This window comes from Octodon degus, unplaced genomic scaffold (assembly GCF_000260255.1).
Source record: "Octodon degus isolate 3935 unplaced genomic scaffold, OctDeg1.0 scaffold00032, whole genome shotgun sequence".
Classification (NCBI taxonomy): Eukaryota; Metazoa; Chordata; class Mammalia; order Rodentia; family Octodontidae; genus Octodon; species Octodon degus.
This window is the reverse complement of record NW_004524608.1, coordinates 2,151,675-2,156,925: the sequence shown is the minus strand read 5'-3', so window position 1 is coordinate 2,156,925 and position 5,251 is coordinate 2,151,675.

Below are 5,251 nucleotides of genomic sequence, written 5' to 3'. Positions count from 1 at the left end.
AGTCTCAATTGCCATTTCAGCGTGTCCTGGGGGTGGGGCTGGCATGACAAGCTCAGGAATTGAACCCCCAGCTCCTGTGCCTGCTTGCAGGCACTTTAATCGGCTGAGCTATTTGGCTGGCCCTTTGATTTTGGTAATGGGGATCAAACCAGGACCTTGGGCTTACCAGGCAGGTGCTTATGCCACTGAGCTATCTCTCCATCCCCTATTTTACAGTAGTATAGTAGGGAGAGACACTATAACAAAGTATCAAGGAAATAAATGTATAATTACACTTTGCAAGTGCTATTGAGGCAGGAATCATGGTTTTGGAACAAGTGGGCCAATGGGGGAGGAAAGAAATGTCTTAAATTATGGCCAGGAGTGGTGGCACATGCCTGTAATCCCAGCACTTGGGAGGCTGAAGTGGAAGGATCATTGCAAGTTCAAGACCAGCCTGGGCTACAAAGTGAGCTCAAGGCCAGCCTGAACTGCATAGTGAGACCCTGCTTTTAAAAAATAAAAAATAAATAAATAAACTATAGTACTGAGTATTGAAACCAGGGCCATTTTTATCCTCTTAAATTTGATTTTTTTTTTCTTTTGTACTGGATTTTTTTTTTTTTTTTTTGGGCTGGCTTGAGTTCCGGGATTGAATCACAGCAACCTGAGCTGACTGATTGTTTAAGCAGGTTCTTAAAGAACTGAGCTAAGAGGCAGACCCCCGTTTTCTTTTGTACTGGGAATTAAACTCAGGACTTTGTACTTGACAGGCAGGTGCTTTTGTGACTGAGCTACATCCCCAGCCCTTTTACTAATTTTGAGAAAGTTCTTTTTAAGTCACTAAATTGCCCATGCTGGGCTTGCATTTGGAATTCAAGAGTCGTAGGATCACCACTGTGTCTGGCTGGGCATGTGTTTTTGATGAGGTGGATGGGGAGGGCCTCTCTGATGCTAACATGTTTAAACTGAGATTAAAGAATAAGAAGGCAACACCAGGGACAAAGGCAGAAAAGGAGCTTTCAGTAGGCTTGGACATCTATAGCTAGGCTCTGAGGAAGAACATGCTGGTGCCAAAGAGGAAAAACTTCCATGTGGCCACACACCCTCCGAGGAGGGCAGGGCCTTGTATCTGAGGCAAGGACGGCACCCAAGCAGCTCATGGGTGGAGAAGCCAGATCAGGCACAAGACCAGCAGGGCAATGCGTGAAATAAGCTGGGAGGTGATGGGGGAGCACGGTGCAGGCAGGTGGAGGGCAGGGGAGGCTTTTTGATAAACTAGATTCTAGTTAATCATTAAAATCCAGACAGGTGGGCGGGGGAGATAGCTCAGCAGCATGAGCGCCTGCTTGGCAAGCACAAGGTCCTGAGTTCAATCCTCCAGTACCCCTCCAAAACAAACATAGAATAACAACAAAAAATCCAGACAGGTAATGGATTTGTTCGCTGAGTACTTTCTGCATGGTCACTATCTGCTTTTACCATGATGACCTAGAAGGAAAGGAGGATGGAGAGGGAGAGCGGAGGGTACAGCGGAGGAACTGAGCATCTGGGCTGCTTCAGTGGCCACTGCAGACCCCTTCCCTACCCTGCTCAGCTCTGCTGCAGGGCCAATGGCTTTTGAAGCCTTTGCCCAGGTCTTCTGCAGAGTGGGGCTAGTGGTAAGGGGCAGCACTCACAAGAGACGAGGGGGACTGCTAGACCGGGTATACACAGCTTCTCTCCCCACTGTGGTGTTGCCATCACTACAGCTTCTACCAGAGAGCCCTCTTTGCAGATCCTAGGACCATTCTCTCCCCATGCCCAGGTGTAGGGTGGAATGAACCCACTGTGACCAGATCTGGGGTGATGTACCATCTTGTGTGGGCCACCAACATCCTGTAGCCCACCCCTTGGCACAGAATCCTGTCAAGAAACACTCCTGAAATGATGTAGTTTGAAAGAATCCTTTCTTTAAATTTTTTTTTTCAAAATCATTTGTTTATTTATTTGGTATAGAGTCTTTTTTTTTTTCAATTTTATTTATGTGTGTGTGTGTGTGTGTGTGTGTGTGTGCGCGCGCGGCCAGCTCAGCCCACCAGGGGGTGGGGCTGGCTGGCATGTGGTGCTGGAGGATTGAACCGTGGTCCCTGTGCTTTGCTAAGCTTGTTCTAAGTACGTGCTTTAGACCACTGAGCCATCTCACCAGCCCCTGGTATAGAGTCTTGTAGGAAGCCCAGACTTGTAGTGATCCTTTTGTTTTAGCTCCCCATTGCTGGAATTACAGGCGTGCACCACCATGCCCGGTTTTGGGGGTGGCTGGCAGGATGGTTCCAGGGCCAACACAGCATATGGTACTGGGTCCTTGAGCTCTCCAGGCAGGACCGTAGACTGCTGAGCTATCTCCTCAGCTGAGTCCTCCATTTCCTGGGTGCACTTTGTCTGATACACTTGTGCAAGACTGAAAATCTAGGGTCCGGGGAGATGGCTCAGTGGAATAAGTTCTTCCCTGGCAAGGGCAAGGGGTTTAGTTCAATCCCTGGTTCCGCAAAAAAAAAAAAAAAAAGAAAGAAAGAAGAAGAAGACTGAAAATCTAGTCAGTGCCAGGTGTGCTGGCACACACTTGTGATCAGCACTCAGGAGTCTGAGGTGGGAGGATCACAAGTTTAAGGCCAGCCTGGGCTACATAGGATTGGAATGTAGCTCAGTGCAAGGTTCTGGGTTCAATTCCCAGAACCACTGTGTATATATTATACTCTGTGTGTGTGTGTGTGTGTGTGTGTGTGTGTGTGTGTGTGTGTGTGTGTAGTGCCAGTAGTTAGTAATGGAGCTGAGATTCAGGGCCAAGGGAGTCAGTCACCTCTCAGCTCCCTTTCAAAGGAAGTCTAAACGGAGGGCAGCAGAAGTCTCTCAGTTGCGAAAGAAGGAGTTAGATGGATTCTGGTCCAATGCAGTGCCCTGCTGGCTTTGGCTGGGTGGGTTGGGCCACACCTATAATCCTAGCACTCAGGTAACTGAGGTAGGAGGATAACTTCAAGTTCAAGAGATGCCTGGGCTGGGGCTGGGGAGATGGCTCAGTGAAATATGTACTTCCCTGGCAAGCAAAAGGGTCTGAATTCAATCCCCAGTTCTGAAAGAGAGAGAGAGAGAGAGAGAGAGAGAGAGAGAGAGAGAGAGAGAGAGATGCCTGGGCTACACAGTGAGTTCAAGGCCAGCCTGGACTACATAGTGAGACCTTGTATAAAAAATGAAACAATAAATGGGGCCGGAGAGGTAGCTCAGAGGCATAAGCACCTACCTGGCAAGCACAAGAGTTCGATCCCTGGCCCCACATGCTGACTCCACATGCCGTGTGGTCTCGGCCCAGATGCCCAGGTGTGCCATCTCAGCCCCAGATGCAGGCACCCCACCATGTGGCCCTGGAACCAGGTGTGGTGGTACACCCCTATAATCCCAGCATTCAGGAGGTTGAGCCAAGAGAATCTCTGTGAGTTCAAGACCAGCCTGGGGACTACAAAAGTGAGCACAAGGCCAGCCCAAACTGCGCAGTGAGACCCTGTCTCAAGAAAAAGAAAAAAAAAAAAAAAAAAAGAAAGAAAGAAAGAAAAAGAAAAAAAGAAGAGTAGAAGAAAAGAAAAAGGGCCGGGGAGATGGCTCAGTAGAATAAGCGCTTCCCTGGCAAGCAGAAGGGCCTGAGGTAATCCCCAGTTTCGCCAAAAAAAAAAAAACAAAAAAAAGAAAAGAAAAAGTTAGACAATAGCAAGGGCTTCCCAAGGCAAAAGGAGCACAGGGTCATAGGCTGTCAGTATATAGGAGAGAGAACAATTAAAGAGAGATAAGAGCAGTCATAGTGTTGAGGACTGGGCCACTCACCTTCTGCTTGGAAGAGATATACTTTAAGGTGGGCCTAAAAATTATGAACTGACTCCGGACCTGTGGCAAGATACAAATCCCAGAGGCCCCAGCCCCAAGTGATTAAGCAGAGAGGCAGTGGTCCCATAAAGCTGCCCTCATCCTGTGCAGCCAGGGGACAGGAGCATTGATCTGCTATGAGGCTAAAGTGGTGGCTGGCTCCAGGTTTGCCAGGGACTCAGATGGCTATCACAGGAAAAGGCAGTTTTTGTTGATGTTGCTGTTGTTTTATACTAGGCATCAAATTTGAGTCTTTGCGCTTGCTAGGCAGGCACTTATACCATTGAGCCATTGAGCTATATCCCAGGCTGTTGTTGTTTTGTTTGTTTGTTTGAAACAAGTTCTTGCTATGAAGTTCAGATGGGCCTTGAACTCACTGTGTTGCCCAGGCTGACCTCAAAAGAAAACCAATCCTCCTGCGTAAGCCTCCCAATTGCTGAGATTACATACATGAGCCACCACACTCAGTCACGGACCAGGCACTTTTGAGCAGGAGGACATGGGTGAGGAAACTGGGAGGACAAGGACCCACTAGGATCTAAATAGAACATGTGTGTCTATCAGCTCTGTCCTCACCCTGCAAACATACATACTCAGACACACATATTCAGCCACACTTATGGATGCTGCCTCAGCTTCCTCTTCTTTGGAACTGGGGATTGAACCCAGGCCCTTGCACTTGCCAGGGAAGCCCTTATCCTACTGAGCCATCTCCCGGGCCCTGCCTCAGCTTCTGTAGAGCTAGGATTACAGGTGTGAGCCACCACTCCCAGCTCTGACCAGCTTAGTGAACTGAGGAATTGTGTCCAGTTACACAGAAAAGGCTCAGGTGAGATTTAGGACCATAGCTAGGTCATGAAGTCAGGGTGGCTTCACAGAGCTAACAGGGGCTCAACTGAGTCAAAGTCTGAGGCTGCCAGGGCCACACACATGCACGCACTCTCTCTTATCGCTTTCCACCCACACACATACTCCCAGCATCAGACACGGGCACAGCCGGACTTCACACTGAGGTTCCTGGGCTCGCACACCCACAGCGCGTGCCTGATCGCTGGCCCAAGGCCTGGGGACAGGCCTCCCGTGGGAAGGGCCCCAGCCGCCTGGCAGGGGGCGCCCGAGAGCCGCCGGCCCCTGGTGAAACAGAAGGGGCAGCACTGCCTCCTACAAACACCCAGGGAGGGGCCGGGGAGATAGCTCTAGTAGAATAAGTACTTGCCTGGGCTGGTGAGATGGCTCAGTGGTCTAAAGCACCTACTTAGAACAAGCTAAGCTAAGCAAAGCACAGGGACTGCAGTTCAATCCCCCAGCACCACATGCCAGCCAGCCCCGCCCCCTGGTGGGCTGAGCTGGCCACACACACACAAAATGAAAATAAATAAAT